This window comes from Hordeum vulgare, chromosome 3H (assembly GCF_904849725.1).
Source record: "Hordeum vulgare subsp. vulgare chromosome 3H, MorexV3_pseudomolecules_assembly, whole genome shotgun sequence".
NCBI lineage: Eukaryota > Viridiplantae > Streptophyta > Magnoliopsida > Poales > Poaceae > Hordeum > Hordeum vulgare.
The window spans coordinates 228,083,833-228,104,284 of record NC_058520.1 but is presented as its reverse complement, the minus strand read 5'-3'; positions in this window follow the sequence as shown (position 1 = coordinate 228,104,284).

Sequence of the window (20,452 nt, the reverse complement as noted above, 5' to 3'; positions counted from 1 at the left end):
CAGCACTTTGAAGCCCCCTTGATGATATACAAGGACATGGACAAAATATACAAGATACCCTTTCATAAATTTCGTCCATAGTTTATTATAGATGTCGCACCACCTTATTTTCGGGCCAGGCACATGTAGTTTCGAAATACGACTTCATAGGATAGTTTTAGAGTCTGTACTGTAGGGGAAATGACACAAGAGGAGTCTTAGTCCCACCTTGCCATGGGTGGACACGATATCTCCTTTCCCCCTATAAACACAGTCGCGAATGCACCATAACTGCAACGTTGCATACTTTATTTGTGTTAGACCAAGACGTTACATAACCCCATTTTCATCAATAAAGCTTTCCTCTTAGATTTGCAATATCTAGATTACACTTTCAGTTTCTTGCTTGTTCTTCGTTTGCTTGTGTGCAGGAAATAGACCCTAATGGTCATATTGATCGTGCTCCCGCATGGTCAATAACCTCTAAAAGTTGGTTTAGCGATTGATAAGGCACGACATCTTCGCACCTTCGTAGTCGAATCGTCAAAGTCTGTCGCATTGGACCCGACGTCCTAAGCCTGCCGCAAATTGCAACAAATCCACCCTGCGGAACTGCCAGATCTGGTTGCTGTTTTCCTCATGATGGGGTTGTACATTAGGGGTAGGACTACGGACATGCTTCCCTCGGCCCACCTAGGACCCCTTTCGGAAATCCACCGATGCATCCTCAACCTCACTCGGCACAACATACCATCACTCGGCCTACCTGGAGTCACTCGGATCGTCTTATGTCAGTCGGATGCACCCTCGCACTCGGACCCCAGCAAGATGAAGGCACAGAAGAGGCTGCAACAGCTAAGGACTTAATCCATCACATGAAGTGCAGTGAAGACCCACGTCACCTCTAATGCCGAGGGTTATAGTTCTCGTTTCTAGTAACTTCCCTATTTATTAGCATTAATTACCATGTAATGAAGCTTGGTTGGTCGTGGCATGTACTATATAAGCCACTCCCGGGGTCCAGCTCAAGGGTTCAGCACCTTGTATTCTTTCATACCCCATAAGCAAACATCAGCCTCAGGGCTCAAGACGTAGGGTTGTTACCACTTCCGAGTGGGCCCCGAACTCGTACAACTCAGTGTATCCACTACACCTAGTTGAACTTCTCCCCTTTGTTCATACCCCTAGGTACTATTGTCACGGTCATTCCCATGACAGTTGACTCCCACCGTGGGGTTGCACGTGTAGCAAATTCAGTGCAGTTGGAAATTTATCGCATTTTCGTCAACATGATGACACTCGGCGGAGAGATCCTCTTCGATTCCCTCAGCTTCATCTTCGATGACTCGACATGGTCGTAGGATGCACCACTAGACACCAATGCCCTCCGTGCATGAGGTATGTCACATTTTAGCACAGTCGCGCACGGAGTCCTCATCCTACAGTCGTTGGTGCCGTATCACTCAACACCCCCGCATTCTGTTGCTTTTCGCCGCAAGCGCTCCAGGCGCACGCGGATGCAGTGCTGGATCAAACACGCCATGGCCAATCAGGCCATTTTCGGGCAGGTGGCCATGCTCAGCTCCGATGAGCCGACCATCAGCCTCTTCCCATCATCAAGCGAGTAGTCACTCGACGACTCCGACTGCGATAGAAGCAGGGGTGCCGTCGAGTTCGTGATGGCTGACACCAATTGGGGAGGCAACACAGGTTACGCCGTGGAGAATTCTCCGATGCGTGACGGCAGAGAGCATCGCCACGGCGATGGCAGCCACCACGTTACGCATTCTCTCACCGAGCAGCAGCGGGAAGAACTTTGGCGGAGAAGCGATCAAGCTCTCCGCATCCCCATTACCGGGAACACTCCGGAGGATATCGTGCTGGAGAACGCACGGATGGCCAATCAGGCCAAGTGCGAGCGCATTGAGCGACTCCAGCGGTCGCTCGACGCTTGGGCCGCGAGGGACCAGCCGAGCTCCAGCCGCAGTCGTAAGTAGTTGTTTTCGAACGACTGCCAGTGTCACATCAAGGTGATGTGGACACCTCTACTGAACCTGGCTGCGGCCACTCGGATTGTTGATTCAATTCAATCGAGTGACAGCGCGGCCGGGGAAGGCATTCGTCACATCCAGGCTCTGTGGAAGACTGTCATGCAACAGAATTCCGCAGTGTCGCAGTTGCGACATCGCATTCACAACAATTTTGTCTAGGCATACACCATGCAGTCGGCTCATAGCCCGCACTTGCAAAGACGATGCCAAAGGTCTCCTCCTCTTCCGAGAGGTCCGCATGAAGATTGGAGGCAAGGACACCGAGACCGAAGCAGGTCACCTCCCCAGGGAAGTGGGTCACTCGGTCGTCGTCCTCATGACCGTAAGCCAAGCCCCAATCGGCGTCGGGGTAATGAGGGTGACGACAACGGGGCCCCCGAGTTCTATGCTCGGTCTATAATCACGCAACACGTGGTTGATTGATCACAAACTGGCCGGGGAATATCTGGCCTCGAGTGCTTCGGTCGACACATCCGAGAGGCCGAAAACCCCTCCAACTACTGGTTGGCCACGGGGATCAGAAAGTTCAATGCCAAGTCGAAAAGCCGGAGACCTGGCTGGAAGACTACCGTGTGGCCATCCAGATCAGCGGTGGCGATGATTACGTCGTTATGAAGCATCTGCCCCTTGTGTTGGAGGGGTCCGCGAGGGCATGGCTCAATCTATTGGAAATATGCCCTAGAGGCAATGTTAAAATAGTTATTATTATATTTCCTCTTTCAAGATAATCGTTCATTATCCATGCTATAATTGTATTGAATGAAAACATAAATGCATGTGTGGATATATAGACAAAACAATGTTCCTAGTAAGCCTCTAGTTGACTAGCCAGTTGATCAAGGATGGTTAAGGTTTTCTGAACATATGCAAGTGTTGTCACTTGGTGACTGGATCACATCATTGGGAGAATGATGTGATGGACAAGACCCAAACTATAAACGTAGCATGTGATAATGTCATTTTGTTGCTATTGTTTTCTGCGTGTCAAGTATTCATTCCTATGACCATGAGATCATGTAACTCACTGACACCGGAGGAATACCTTGTGTGTATCAAATGTCACAATGTTACTGGGTGACTATAAAGGTGCTCTACAGGTATCTCCGAAGGTGTCCGTTGAGTTAGCATGGATCAAGACTGGGATTTGTCACTCCGTGTGAAAGAGAGGTATCTCGGGGCCCACTTGGTAATACAACATCACATGTAAGCCTTGCAAGTAATGTAGCTAATGTGTTAGTCACTCGACCTTGTATTATGGAACGAGTAAAGAGACTTGCCGATAATGAGATTGAAATAGGTATAGGGATACCGACGATCAAATCTCGGGCAAGTAACATACCGAAGGACAAAGGGAATGGTATACGGGATTATATGAATCCTTGGAACAGAGGTTCAACCAATAAGATCTTCCTAGAATATGTAGGATCCAATATGGAAATCCAGGTCCCGCTATTGGATATTGACCCCGGAGTGTCTCAGTTCATGTCTGCATAGTTCTCAAATCCGCAGGGTCTGCACACTTAAGGTTCGGTGACGTTTCGGTATAGTTGAGTTATAGGTGTTGGTGACCGAAGGTTTTTCAGAGTCCCGGATGAGATCAAGAACGTCACGAGGGTTTCCGTAATGGTCCGAAATGAAGATTAATATATAGGATTGTTTGGCCTCCGAAAAGATTTCGATAAATTGCCTGCAGTGTACTGGGAGTGACGAATGGGTTCCGGGTTTTTACCAGGAGGAGGCCACCCACCCGGGAGAGAACCTAATAGCCCATGGGTAGAGCACCAGCCCTTGGTGGGATGGTGAGGCCATCCCAATAGGGCTATTTTGGCCAAGAGGAAAAAATCAAAGGAGAAAGAAAAAAAAGGAAAAAAAAGAGGAGGTGGGAAGGAAGGAAGGGACTCCTCCCTCCAAACCGACTTGGAGGAGGATCCCTCCTCCCTTCACGGACGGCGCCCCAAGGGAAAGCCCCACCCCTTGGCTACTCTTATATATACTTGACTTTTAGGGCTTTTCGAGACACAACTTTGCCACGTGCAACCGTAAACCTCTACTTCGTAGTTCTTCCTCTAGATCGGTTTTCTACGGTGCTCGGGTGGAGCCTTGCACGAATAGATCATCACCATCACCGGCACACCGTCACGCTGCCGGAGAACTCATCTACTTCCCCGTCTCTCTTGCTGGATCAAGAAGCCGGAGATCGTCATCGAGTTGTACGTGTGCTGAACGCGGAGGTGCCGTCCGTCCTGTGCTAGATTGGGATGAATCGTGGGACGACGGTGATTTGAATCACGAAGTTGTTCCACTATATCAACCGTGTTTCTTAACACTTCCCGCTTAGCAATCTACAAGGGTATGTGGATCCAATCTCCCGCTCGTACATGAACATCACCATGACAGGCCTTCGTGTGCGTAGGAAAATCTTTGTTTCCCATGCAACGTTCCCCAACACAATCATCTGCCCTCCAGCAGCATCCACAACTAGGGCGATGTCTCCCAAGTGTTCGTCAACACCTTCGAGGGAACATACAAGCCCCCAGGCAGCCTGACGGAGGTGCAGCATTGTGTCCAGAAGAGCAATGAGACTCTTCGGGAGTACATACAGTGGTGGACCACACTGCACAACACCGTTGAGAACACTGAGCACTAGGCCGTGTGTGCTTTCAAAGCACGCACTCGGTATTGTGAGCTCATTCTCAAGTTTGGCCGATCGCGGGACCTATCCCTCAGTCATGCCATGGAAATATCCAATCGGTACATGAATGGAGAAGAGGAAGACCTCCTCCGCAACGTCAAAGGCTGAGCCAATGAAACCCCTCAGTCGAGCAACGCTGGGAAGAAGCATGTAAGTGTATCTAGTGCCCCTTAGTGATTTTGGTCGTTTGAAGACTTATAGGTTAAGTATCTAATGTGTTCATGAGTGTACACAGGATCTATAAGTCGCTGAGGAGTTTGAAATATTCGATGAATATCGACCCCTAAAATTGTATATCTTTGGCTGAAGAAATTGGTCTTCTGTTGAAGAATTGAATCGCGAAGAAATTGTGATGAAATTGATATTCCTCATGAAGATATTGAAGATGAGGAATTCGGTGTGTCCTGAAGAAAATCAATCTGAAGACTATGAAGCATGAAGATTTATTCTGTCTGTTTTATTTTCTTCACTTTTGAGTCATAGGAACACCGTACTGTTAAACGGGGTCAAAGTAACACTTCGGAATGAATTTCCTCATGATTTTCAACCCAAGCCTAAGCCTACCAAAAGCCTCATGTGAGGAATATGAGAGACATGAGGACTCTCACAGCTGAGTGTCCCGACCGTTACCGCAATTCACGCCACAACACTTATCTTATCGACACCAACGGTCATATTATTTAAGGGCATTAATGACAAATCATGTCGGGATGCTCCCAGGCTATAAATAGCCGCCCCCACAACCATTAGCTGGTTGGTTGCTCCGTTAGAAACTGACACTTGTCATAAGAGCAACCCAATTTCCTCATAGTCTTCGAGAGTAAATCATCAGTGAGGAAATACCCCAAAACACCAAACCACAAACTAAAACCAAGTGATTGAGCATCACTGAAGAAGTTGTTCCTATGTGGGACTGAAGCCTTTTACCTTTGAGGACTATGCATCCTCCAGACGGTTAGGCGTCATGGTCTAGAGCAATCCAGCAGTCAATTGTGGACCGTCGGGTGACCAAGTTTGTGAGGGTTTGGAAGTCTGCCCTGAAGACTTACCACGAGTGTTGGGCGAGGACTGTGTGTTCTTAGCTCAAGGAGAATACGGTAGGGACTGTGTGTCTTTTGGTTTCAATACCAAGCCGCTCCAAACCAGATGTACAACTGTCACAGCAGTTGGGACTGGGTCATCAACCACTGTCTTCATTGTTAAACGAGTTCTAATTCTTCAACTCTTTCAATAACTCATATTGCATGTTGAAGATTTTCATTGTCACTGTTTGAAGAATTTGTTGAAGACTTTCTCTAAAATTCATCAACCCCAAATTCTTCATGCAAGTTAATCATCACCTGTTTTCTCTGTGCCTGCATACTGTGCAAACTGAATTTCATATTCTTCATCTTGAAAACTGCTGTAGTGATACTTTGACTCCTGATCCTTTGTTGTTTCCACTGCAAGTTAGTCATCAGTGAGGAATTTCCTCAAAAGGAATTTCCTCAGTGATGAAATTCTAAAAATCTCCTATTCACCCCCCTCTAGTCGATATAACGCACTTTCAATTGGTATCAGAGCAAGGTACTCCCTTGTTCCGTGTGATTTTGGTTTAACCACCTGGAATTTTAGTTATGTCGACAGTAGGCATGATCAAGGTTACTGCAGGATGTGCTACTTTCGAACAAAGGACTTTCCCTTCTAGAAGACCAAGATGCAGATGCATCTACAAGATATTGATAATGATCTCTGGTATATTGTGGAACATGGTGTCCCTATCATCACTGCTACTGTCTCTGCCGCTGATGTGAAGAAATTCAAGCAACTTGATTCTCAAGCGAAGAATATCATCTGTGGCCATCTGACCAAAGGTCAGTCTCGCAGAGTGAGTGCTTTGGGCGCAGCAAAACTTATCATGAAAAGGTTGTCCAAAGTTAATGAAGGAGTATCAACCCAGCGTGATTCTCGTGTTGATGTTCTTCGCAATCACTTCAACCGCTTCAAGAGGCTTGACAATGAAAGCTGCCAAGATACCTTTGATCGCCTCACTGACATATCAAATGAACTGCAAGCACTGGGAGCTCAAGACATTACTGATCATGAAGTTGTGAAGAAACTGCTAAGATCTTTGGATTCTTCATTTGATACTTTAGTTCTGATGATTCAAGAAAGATCAGTCTACCAGATGCTTGATCCTGCTGATATACTCCAAAGACTCAATACTCATGAATTCCAACAAGAAGAAAAGAGAGATCTATATGGACCAAGCTATTCTAGACCTCGTCCACTGAAGGTCAAAGCAATTTCCTCATCTGAAGAAGAAGACTCGGATGGTAGCATTGGTGATCCTGAATAATTTGGACAGGAGCTTGCAATGCCCGTGAGGAAATTCCAGAAGTTTACATGACGTGGCAGTTTGGTAAATCTTCAAGAACAGATATGAGGAAATCAGAACCTTCATCTGAGGACTACAAGAAAAGAACCTGCCACAAATGCAAGAAATCAGGCCATTACATTGCTAATTGTCCTTGTTGGGTGAAGGAATCAAAGAAGAAGAAATACAAGGATGAAAGTTCTGATGACTCGAAGAGAAAGAAGAAATCTTCAAAATCCTCATCCTCAAAGTCCTCATTGCAAAAGAAGACTAATTTCAGAAAGGCTCGGGCACTTATTGGCAAGGAAATGGATTCTGAGGCAGAATCGGAGGAATGTGATGAAGAGGAGGGTTCTGATTAAGACCCGGAATCTGGACTGGCTAGTCTTGCACTTGCAGCCACATTTGTTAGCAAGTCAATCTTAAACCTTGAAGAAAATGATAACACCATCCACACTGATGACTATGCTGATGACTTCGCTCCAACCTATTGCTTCATGGCAAAAGATTCAAAGGTACTGAATGATGCTTCCTCCTCTGATTCAAGTGACTGTGAACTTGATGATTACAAAAAACCCAATTACAGTTAACTTGCTATCATTGCTACTAAACAACAAACTACCCTAGAAAAGCTTCAGAAACTGCTAGACAGAAGCGATGATCTATTGAATGCTGAAATGAATCTTACCCAAATCCTCACTGAAGATATGAAAAGTCTTCAGTCCAGATTTGATAATCCTCAAGATCGTCATGTCACACTCCTCGCTGATCATGAGAAACTTTCCTATGAATATCTTCAAAGGAAACTTGATCTTGAGAAGCTGAGGATTTCTCTTGATGATCTTCGTATGGAAAATGATTCATTACTCGCTCAACAGATCAGTGCCACTCAGGCTGAATTCATTCCTCCATGTCTTAAATGCATCGAACGTGAAACTGCTACTTCTTCACCACAATCATCAAATGCTTCTATTGCTACAAATTCTTCAACTGCTCTTGTGGTATCAAATTCCTCACTTGAGGAAACCACAATGTCACAGATGAAAATTCAGGGCTGAAGGAATTGTATGTGACACGCATGTACAAAAGTCTCAAAGGGCACCAAACCCTTTGTGATGTGCTCAAAAAGCAGATTTTGAACAAGAACCCAAGGAAAGAAGGAATTGCCTTTGAGAGGAAATTGAATACTGATGGATCATACTCGAAACCTGAGCAGTATCCCAAAACCTCATGGGTTGCTGCTAAAGGGCCTCCTTTTAATCCATCCAATCTAACAGGCTTTGCATGTGAATTATCCTATTCCTCAAATGAGTCATTTGACTCCAACTATAAACTGTTCAAAAATCAATCTGGTGAAGTATTTTCTCGATATGTTGGAACTAACTACAGGAATGGGCCTTCCCTGAGGAAATTCTCGGTTCCCAAAAGTTGCCTTGAAAATCTTCAGGTGAATGTCCTCATGACACCACCTATGAAGAATTTCAACCCCAGATCAAATTCCTCAACAGCATTCACTTATAGCTATTTCTTCAACTTGATATTTCATCTAAGTGAATGTGATCGGAACCTACGTCCCCTCTATGCTATACTCACCCAGTCTATTCAATTCTTCATATGCGTTCTACTTGAAACTTTGTTCAAAATCCTAATTGCGTCCTTGTCAGCTGATGATTTTGTAACAAAATCCACAAATCCTCAAAAATACTTTTTACACAGTAACTGAACCCCACTTCCCAGGATCAGATAAGCACGATCTCCACCGCTTTAAACGGTTGTTACATGTGTCCTGCGGAGACGAAACGGCAGGGGTAGTTCGGTCCAAAAGAATTGGCCAGACAATTTTCACCTGAGCTATAAATATGTCCTTACCCCCTCCGGTCAAAACTCTTCGTTCTCTCTCCACCTCCTCTCCACTACAGCAAAGACCTAGCGCCACCGCTAGAAGTTTCGTTGCCGGCGAGGAAAAGCTTCACTGCCTCGACCTCTCCGTCGCCGAAAGCACGCCGGAACCGAAACTTCTTCGTCCGCCGCCGCCGTAGTCGTCCTCTGTTGCCAAGTTAGGGCGCAGTGGACTCGCACCGAAGAGCATGTACTGCTACTTCTTCCTCTATTCTTCGTGCTCGATATATAGGGTAAATAAAATCCTATTTTTACAGTCTCTTTCAATCTACTATTTTACCTTAGATTCGTGGAATCTGTTTTTCCTCAGTGTCTATCAGTCTCTATTCCTCAAACACTACTTATTCCTCATACTGTTGATCAATTTCACTAAGCAACTAAAAGTCTTCACGAGCTTCCTCAATTGTGCAAATTTTCGAATCTGTACAAGTGTGGAACACAAGATCAGAGTGCTTAGACAAATTCCTCAACCCACTGGTCAAATTTCTCAACTTTAAAATTTTCAATTTCTTCTAATCTGAGAATGCATATGACCTCTCCAAATTACTTGCAACTATACTCTGTTCACAGGTACAAAAATGTCAGTTGATTGATGACCCACAAGTATAGGGCATCTATCGTAGTCCTTTCGATAAGTAAGAGTGTCGAACCCAACAAGGAGCAGAAGGATATGACAAGTGGTTTTCAGCAAGGTACTCTCTGCAAGCACTGAAATTATTGGTAACAGATAGTTGTGTGATAAGATGATTCGCAGCAAGTAGCAAGTAACAAAAGTAACAACGGTCCAGCAAAGTGGCCCAATCCCTTTTGTAGCAAGGGACAAGCCTGGGAAAACTCTTATAGGAGGTAAAGCGCTCCCAAGGACACATGGGAATTTCTGTCAAGCAAGTTTTCATCATGTTCATATGATTCGCATTCACTACTTTGATAGTTTGATATGTGGGTGGTCCGACGCTTGGGGACTACCCTTACTTGGACAAGCATCCCACTTATGATTAACCTCTCTCGCAAGCATCCGCAACTACGAAAGAAGAATTAAGACAAAGTCTAACCATAGCATTAAACTAGTGGATCCAAATCAGCCCCTTACGAAGCAACGCATAAACTAGAGTTTAAGATTTTGTTACTCTAGCAACCCATAATCTACTTACTACTTCCCAATGCCTTCCTCTAGGCCGAAATAATGGTGAAGTGTTATGTAGTCGACGTTCACATAACACCACTAGACGAAAAACAACATACAACACATCAAAATATCAAACGAATACCAAATTCACATGACTACTTATAGCATGACTTATCCCATGTCCTCAGGAACAAAAGTAACTACTCACAAAGCATAATAATATTCATGACCAGAGAGGTATTGAATAGCATCAAGGGTTTGAACATATAATCTTCCACCGAGTAATCCAACTAGCATCAACTACAAAGAGTAATTAACACTACTAGCAACCTGACAAGTACCAATCGGAGTCGCGAGACGGAGATTGGTTACAAGAGATGAACTAGGATTTGGAGATGAGATGGTGCTGATGAAGATGTTGATGGTGATGAGTCCCCTCCATTGAGAGGAGTGTTGGTGATGACGATGGCGACGATTTACCCCTCCGGGAGGGAAGTTTCCTCGGCGGGACGACCCTGCTGGAGCTCTAGATTGGTTCTGCTCAAGTTCCGCCTTGTGGCGGCGGCAATTCCTCCCAAAAGCCTCCTCCTGATTTTTCTGGAATGAAACCCTCCTTATAGCAAAAGAGGGGGGCCAGAGGGCCAGGAGGGAGCCCACAAGCCCCGTAGGCGCGGCCAGGGGGTAGGCCGCGCCTAGCAGGCTTGTGGCCACCTGCTGGCTCCCCTCTGGTACTTCTTCGGCCTAGTATTTTTTATAAATTCCAAAATAAATCCTCGTTGATTTTCACGGCTTTTGGAGTTGCACAGAATATGTATCTCAAACTTGCTCCTTTTTCACGCCATGCGAAATAAGAGAGAAAAGGCATAAGTATTGTACCGTGAAGTGTAATAACAGCCCAAAAAGCGATAAATATCAACATGAAAGCATGATGCAAAATGGACGTATCAACTCCCCCAAGCTTAGACCTCGCTTTTCCTCAAGCGAAACCCAAGATCAATAAATATGCACACATGTTTAGAGAGAGAGGTGTCGACAAAACAAGATATGGACATGCAGGCGTCATGATCATAATCAAAACAGCAATATCATGATATAATATCTCATGCTAAAGTGACAATTCCTTCACAAAGTAAAGTAAGGATCAAGAACCGTACTGAGAATTAACAACCAATAGCCTATAGTCACTGAAGCAATTGCAATTTATCATAACATCGGAAAGAGTCAAATAAGAGCTTGTAAAGCAAATTCACATACTCAATCATCCTTTCGTCTTCTACAATTGCTACAACTCACGTGGTACTCATGAGATCAAAGTTTCAGTCGGACACAGAGAAAGATAGGGGCTTATAGTTTCGCCTCCCAACTACTTAACTCAAGGGTAATGTCAACAATAATAATTCATGAATACTTACTTCCAAGTTGACATATGAATACATATCTTCCCCTAGTATATGACGTTAGCCAAGAAAAAGGCGAAATATGGAATTGGTGTAGATCACCATGACTCTTTCAAGGGCAAAAAGTAAAGGTACAAGATAGGCCCTTCGCGGAGGGAAGCAGAGGTTGTCATGCGCTTTTGATGTTTGGATGTGCGACCTCTTAGTGTGAAGGAACGTCACTTTGTATTGCATTTTGTGATAAAGAACTTTATTATGCAGTCTGTCGCTTTTATGTCTTCCTCATCACAGGTTCGTACAAAGCTTATTTTCCACACACTAATAGATCATACATATTTAGGGAGCAATTTTTATTGCCAGCACTGATGACAACTTACTTGAGGGATCTTATTCAATCCATAGGTAGGTATGGTGGACTCTCATGGAAAAACTGGGGTTGAAGGTTTGTGGATGCACAAGTAGTATCTCTACTTAGTGCGGAAGTTTTGGCTGATATGAGGTGGAAGCAAGCATCACATGCTAAGGGATCTCTAGTCATAAAATCATTGTTCGGAAGCAAGCAAGCATAATTCATTATGTTATCTTCCTTGTCCAACATCTACTTCTAATCATGTAATAGTTTAGTGAGTGTTCACAATCATAGATGGTGTCCAAGATGATATATTTATATGTGAACCTCTCCTTCCTTATCACTTCCTATTAATTGCAACAATGACCAAGATCTACGTTTTCCACCCTCAACAAGTTTCAATCCTCATTCTTTTTATATGTGAAGCCATCACTTCCCATAAGATCATTACATGATCTTTCATGCTTTTGTTCTATTATCATTAATTTGATCATGGCATGAGGCAAGGCTCTTAACTAAGGCACTCTTTATTATATGGCTCACGAGCTCGAATACATCGGGGGTGACACAAAGAAAAACTCAAGCCTAAAACACTAAGAACTTTATTCTACTAGAGAAATATAAAACCAAAAAGTAATGAACTGATAAAAGGTAAAGGCAAAAGATGTGATGGTGATACGATACCGGGGCAACTCCCCCAAGCTTGGCACAAGCCAAGGGGATTGCCAATACCCATGCTTAGTTGTCTTCCTTTGGAGGTGAAGGTGGTGGAGTTGTTTTGTCCTTTGATTCCAAGAGGCCCATCAATCTTTGATTTATACCTTGGAGCTATGTGATATGTTTCTCCAGCAAAACAACTTCATGAGTGAGATAAGTATTACGAACACGAGTTATTTCACATAACCTCAAGAGCTCGATCAAGGATGGAGGTAAAAGATGAAGGTATGGTTGAACAAAATCCTCTTCCTCAGCCTCTTCCTCGTTGAGCACAGATTGCCCTTCGTCCAACGCCGGATTCTTCTCCTTACGTTTGCCCTTAGTTTCTTTAGGTAGCCTTTCCTTGGCCTCCATTCTTTTCAGATCAGCATTTACTTCTTCATAGACTTGAGGGAGATCGTTCTCCCCCACAGATTCCTGAGATGACATCTTGCTCTAAATCTACGGCAGAAAACAGGCTCGAAACGAAAATAGAGGAAATTTGTGTGATACGAGGGTCAGGCCGTTCGGGAGAATATATAATGATTTTTTTCCGACCAGAAGGAGTACTCCACAAGAAAACGGAGTTCGGCAGGTACACGAGGTGGTCACAAGCCCTCCAGGCGCGGCCAGGGTGTGGCCTGCGCCTGGCAGGCTTGTCGCCTCCTCGTGCGCTTTCCGTACTACTTTAAATTTTTCTATTTTTCTAAAAATTCCAAAACGGAGAAATTCCTACTAGAATTTTTTTGGAGTCAGTTTACTTACCGAATCAAATACCTCTTCGTTTTCGAAGTCTGAAACAGGCTGATAAATATCCCTTATGTACTCCTCCAGAGTTATGGTATTGATAATATTGCTTTCAACATTTATGGGAGTACGTGAGATATAATGCTTGATTCTTTGCCCGTTTGCCACTCTCGGAAAATTACCTTCCGTGTTGTTGATCTTGATGGCACCGGAACGATATACTTCCTCAACATTGTAAGGACCTTCCCATTTAGAGAGAAGTTTTCCTGCAAAAAATCTTAAACGAGAACTGTATAGCAAGACATAATCACCTACATTGAACTCACATTTTTGTATCCTTTTATCATGCCACCTCTTAACCTTTTCTTTGAACAACTTGGCATTTTCATATGCCTGAGCTCTCAATTCATCAAGCGAGCTAATATCAAATAACCTCTTCTCACCAGCAAGTTTGAAATCAAAGTTGAGCTCTTTGATTGCCCAATAAGCCTTATGCTCTAGTTCAAGAGGTAAATGACATGCTATACCGTAAACCATTTTGTACAGAGACATGCCCATGGGATTCTTATAAGCAGTTCTATAAGCCCACAGTGCATCATCAAGCTTTTTAGACCAATTCTTTCTAGACCTATTGACAGTCTTTTGCAGAATTTGTTTAAGCTCTCTATTACATAACTCTACCTGACCACTGGACTCAGGGTGATAGGGAGATGCAATTCGATGATTGACATCGTACTTAGCAAGCGTTTTACGGAAAGCACAATGAATGAAATGTGAACAACCGTCGGTCATTAGATATCTAGGAACTCCAAATCTAGGGAAAATAACTTCTTTAAGCATCCTGATAGAAGTGTTGTGATCAGCACTACTAGTTGGGATAGATTCTACCCACTTAGTAACGTAATCAACAGCAACTAGGATATGAGTATACCCATTGGACTTTGGAAAAGGTCCCATATAATCAAAGCCCCAAACATCAAATGGTTAAATGACAAGTGAATAATTCTTAGGCATTTCTTGACGTTTACCGATATTACCTATTCTTTGACATTCGTCACAGGAAAAGACAAACTTACGGGCATCCTTGAAGAGAGTGCGCCAATAGAAACCTGGTTGCAATACCTTGTGCGCAGTTCTATCTCGCGCATGGTGTCCTTCATAGGCCTCGGAGTGACACTTCTGTAGGATCTATCCATGTTCTTGTTCAAGTACACAACGTCTAATAACACCATCTACTCCTTCCTTATAAAGGTGAGGATCATCCGAAAAGTAATGTCTCAAATCAAACAAGAATTTCTTCTTTTGCTGGTATGTGAAACTAGGTGGTATATATTTGGCAACGATATAATTTGCATAATCAGCATACCACGATGCACTACGTGAAGCATTGATGACATTCAGTTGCTCATCAGGAAAGCTATCATCAATAGGTTGTGGGTCATCAAGAACATTCTCCAACCTAGACAAGTTATCTGCTACGGGGTTCTCAACACCCTTCCTATCAACAACATGCAAATCAAATTCTTGTAGCAAGAGAACCCATCTGATAAGTCTAGGTTTAGCGTCTTTCTTTTCCATGAGGTACATAATAGCAACGTGATCAGTGTGAATAGTGACTTTGGAATCAACTATGTAAGATCTGAACTTTTCACATGCAAACACGACTACTAAAAATTCCTTTTCCGTAGTAGCATAGTTTCTCTGGGCACTGTCTAGAGTTTTACTAGCATAGTGAATAACATTCAACTTCTTATCAACTCTTTGTCCTAGAACAGCGCCAACAGCATAATCACTAGCATCACACATGATTTCAAAAGGTAAGTTCCAATCAGGTGGTTGAACAATAGGCGCAGTTATCAAGGCCTTCTTAAGTATTTCGAAGGCTTCCTCACAATACTCGTCAAAAACAAAAGGAATATCCTTCTGCAAGAGATTGGTAAGAGGCCTAGAAATCTTAGAGAAGTCTTTAATGAACGTTCTATAGAAACCAGCATGACCAAGGGAACTTCTTATACCTTTGATATCTGTGAGGCATGGCATTTTCTCGATCGCATCAACCTTAGCCTTATCGACTTCAATACCTCTTTCAGAAATTTTATGTCCTAAGATGATGCCTTCATTAACCATAAAGTGTCACTTCTCCCAATTCAAGACAAGATTGGTATCCTTACATCTGTGCAAGACTCGATCAAGGTTGCTGAGGCAATCATCAAAAGAAGACCCGTAAAAGGAGAAGTCATCCATGAAAACCTCAACAATCTTTTCACAGAAGTCGGAGAATATAGCCATCATACATCTTTGAAAGGTGGCAGGTGCGTTACACAAGCCAAAAGGCATACGTCTATAAGCAAAGGTACCGAAAGGGCAGGTGAAAGTGATTATCTCCTGATCAGATTGTGCAACTGGTATTTGGGAGAAACCAGAATAACCATCTAGAAAGCAGAAGTGTGTGTGTTTAGACAGCCTTTCTAGCATTTGGTCGATAAAAGGCAAAGGGTAATGATCTTTCCTAGTGGCTTTATTCAACTTCCTAAAATCAATCACCATCCTATAGCCAGTAATAATCCTGTGAGGGATCAATTCATCCTGATCATTAGGGACAACGGTAATACCTCCCTTCTTAGGGACGCAATGCACCGGACTCACCCAATCACTATGAGCAACAGGATAGATAATACCTGCTTCCACGAGCTTTAGTATTTCTTTTCTTACTACCTCTTTCATCTTAGGATTTAATCTCCTTTGATGATTGGCAACTGGTTTGGAATCAGGATCGGTTTTAATCTTGTGCTGGCATGGAGTGGGACTAATGCCCTTAAGATCATCAAGAGTATATCCAATAGCAGCACGGTGCTTCCTTAGAGTTTTTAGTAACTTCTTTTCTTCATGCTCTGAGAGGCTAGCACTAATAATAACAGGATATATCTCTTTTTGATCGAGATAAGCATACTTAAGAGTATCACGCAACTGTTTAAGCTCGAACACAGGATCACCCTTTGGTGGGGGTGGTTCTCCAAGCAGTTCAACAGGCAAATTATTCTTAAGGATAGGATATTGTTCAAAGATAACTCTATATATCACATCCCTTTCATCCATATGCATATCATTTTCATGCTCAAGCAAGTATTGCTCTAAATGATCAGTAGGGGGCACGGCAATATAAGCTAGGGAAATAATTTCATCCTTACTAGGCAACTATTTTTCATGAGGTTGTCTACCGAACTTGGAGAAATTGAACTCATGTGACACACCTTCGAAGCCAACAGTGACAGTTTGCTTCTCATAGTCAATATGAGCATTGACAGTATTGAGGAAAGGTCTGCCAAATATGATGGGACAAAAGCTATCTTGCGTACTAGCAAGAACGAGGAAATCAGCAGGATACTTTGTTTTACCACACAAGACTTCAACATCTCTAACAATTCCCACAGGGCAGATAGTATCTCTATTGGCAAGCTGAATAGTGACATCAATAGGTTCCATCTCAACAGGTGCAATCTCGTCTTTAATTTCATCATATAAGGATCGAGGTATTGCACTAACACTAGCACCCACGTCACATAAACCATTATAACAATGATCTCCTATCTTAACAGAAACAACAGGCATGCCAACAACACGCCTATGTTTGTCTCTAGCATGTGGTTTAGCAATTCTAGCGGCATCTTCACAGAAGTGAATATCATGGTCATCAACATTGTCGGACAGGAGATCTTTGATAATATAAATGCTAGGTTCAACTCTAATTTGCTCAGGGGGTGTAGGTGTTCTAATGTAGGCCCTACGTACCATAGTTGAAACTTTAGAATGATACTTTATCCTAACAGGGAAAGGTGGTTTCTCAATGTAAGCACTGGGAACAACAGGATCATTATAACCGATGACTTTCTCTTCAACTGGATTGGGTTTAACTACATTGAATTCGAAGGGAGGATGATATTTAAACCACTTCTCTTTACGGAGATCAATATGAGCAGCAAATGATTCACACAATGAAGCTACAATCTCAGAGTCAAGTCCATATTTATCGCTAAAGTCACAAAAGGTATTTGTTTCGACAAAGGATTTAACGCAATCAAACTTGAGATTCATACCTGACTCCTTACCTTCATCAAACTCCCAATCTTCAGAGTTGCGTTTCATTATTTCCAATAAATTCCATCTGAAGTCAATATCTCTCTTCATAAAAGAACCGGTACAAGAAGTGTCAAGCATGGTGCGATCATCATGAGAAAGCCGATCATAGAAGTTCTGAATGATAATTTCTCTCGAGAGCTCATGGTTGGGGCATGAATATAACATTGATTTCAGCCTCCCCCAAGCTTGAGTGATGCTTTCTCTGTCACGAGGAAAAAAATTATAAATATAATTCCGATCACGATGTACTAGATGCATAGGATAAAACTTTTGATGAAATTCCAATTTCAACCGATTGTAGTTCCATGATCCAGTATCATCACATAGCCTATACCATGTCAATGCTTTATCCCTCAAAGATAAGGGAAAGACCTTCTTCTTGACCTCATCCTCGGGCAAACCTGCAAGCTTAAATAAACCACAAACTTAATCTACATAGATTAGATGCAAGTCGGGATGTGATGTTCCATCTCCTGTAAAAGGATTAGCCAGCAGTTTCTCAAGCATACCCGAAGGAAATTCATAGCAAATATTTTTAGTAGGTGCAGTAGGTTGAGGAGAAACTCTTTGTGTTTCCGTTCGAGGTGAAGATACCTAAAACAAGCTCCTCAAATGATTAGTTTCCATAGTGACAAGTGCAATAAATTTCAGCACACTATATAAATGTTTCCTTACCAAATTCCACTTACCAAAGGCGCTTCACTCCCCGACAACGGCGCCAGAAAAGAGTCTTGATGACCCACAAGTATAGGGGATCTATCATAGTCCTTTTGATAAATAAGAGTGTCAAACCCAACGAGGAGCAGAAGGATCTGACAAGTGGTTTTCAACAAGGTATTCTCTGCAAGCACTAAAATTATGGGTAACAGATAGTTGTGTGATAAGATGATTCACAGCAAGTAGCAAGTAAAAAAAGTAACAACAGTGCAGCAAAGTGGCCCAATCCCTTTTGTAGAAAGGGACAAGCCTGGACAAACTCTTATAGGAGGTAAAGCGCTCCCGAGGACACATGGGAATTTCTGTCAAGCTAGTTTTCATCATGTTCATATGATCCGCGTTCGCTAATTATATAGTTTGATATGTGGGTGGACCGGTGCTTGGGTACTGCCCTTACTTGTACAAGCATCATACTTATGATTAACCCCTCTTGCAAGCATCCGCAACTACGAAATAAGAATTAAGACAAAGTCTAACCAAAGCATTAAACTAGTGGATCCAAATCAGCCCCTTATGAAGCAATGCATAAACTAGGGTTTAAGCTTTTGTTACTCTAGCAACCCATCATCTACTTACTACTTCCCAATGCCTTCCTCTAGGCCGAAATAATGGTGAAGTATTATGTATTCGACGTTCACATAACACCACTAGAGGAAAAACAACATACAACACATCAAAATACCGAACGAATACCAAATTCACATGACTACTTATAGCATGACTTATCACATGTCCTCAGGAACAAAAGTAGCTACTCACAAAGCATAATAATATTCAAGACTAGAGAGGTATTGAATAGCATCAAGGGTATGAACATATAATCTTCCACCGAGTAATCCAACTAGCATCAACTACAAAGAGTAATTAACACTACTAGCAACCTTACAAGTACAAATCGGAGTCGCGAGACAGAGATTGGTTACAAGAGATGAACTAGGGTTTGGAGATGAGATGGTTCTGATGAAGATGTTTATGGTGATGAGTCCACTCCATTGAGAGGAGTATTGGTGATAACGATGGCGACGATGAGATGGTTCTGATGAAGAAGTTTCCCCGGCAGGACGACCCTACCGGAGCTCCAGATTGGTTCTGCTCAAGTTCCGCCTCGTGGCGGCGGCGATTCCTCCCGAAAGCCTCCTCCTGATTTTTTCTGGAACGAAACCCTCCTTATAGCAAAAGATGGGGGAGAGAGGGCAGCAGGGAGCCCACAAGCCGCCTAGGTGCGACCAGGGGGTAGGTCGCGCCTAGCAGGCTTGTGGCCACCTGCTGTTTCCCCTCTGGTACTTCTTCGGCCCAGATTTTTTATAAATTCCAAAATAAATCCTCATTGATTTTCACGGCTTTTTGAGTTGCGCAGAATAGGTATCTCAAACTTGCTCCTTTTTCAGGCAAAATTCTAGCTGCCGGCATTCTCCCTCTTCATGTAAACCATGCAAAATAAGAAAGAAAAGGCATAAGTATTGTACCGTGAAGTGTAATAACAACCCAAAAAGCGATAAATATCAACATGAAAGCATGATGCAAAATGGACGTATCATTGATGAATATCTAGGTTCTCATCAACTTAACTCATTTGCAGCATTTTTCTTGAAGAAAATCTGCAAGTGTCATCAGAATCCTGAAGAGTTCAATTTCCTCAGCAAAAGCCTGAGCTGAAGAATATGGAAGATGACAGGAAGCAAAAGGGTGGCAAGAAGCTCGAGCAGAACACTGCCATTGATATCCCTGGGGATATCTACTTGGAATACTGCACACCAGATGAGCAAGAGACAATGCCCAAGAGGAAAATAAGGCTTCAAAAGATAGAATGCCGGTGGGCTAAGGAGTGGAAAGAATACAGATTCGTCACTCCAAAGTACACGAAGAAATTCGCTCTTAAGCCACCTGGAAAAAGGGCTCCTCTCGAGGATTATCCAGATGCCCATCCTTCAAGCCTCAAAACGATTGATGACTATCATGAGGAAAAGACAAAACACTTGTCAAAGCTTCAGAAGCAAGCAGAAGCCGCTGGGAGGAAATTTAATGAAGAATCTGGTGCTGCTGCTGCTGCCGCAGCCACCTCCTGAGCCGCTGAAACTTCTGGCATGGCCATTCCTCAAGTGAAGCATGTGCCACAGAAATCAAAGGCTTCAAAGCCTCAGGAGAAATTGCTTCAGAAGGTTGCGCCTGCATCTGCACCAAAACCCTCAGCAACACCAAAGGCTTCAAAGCCTGAACACAAGCAGATTATGAAGCAACTACCTACTGTCTCCAGCTCCTCTGTTCCTTCTGCAACAAGCTCAAAGACAAAGTCTTCACCAACACCA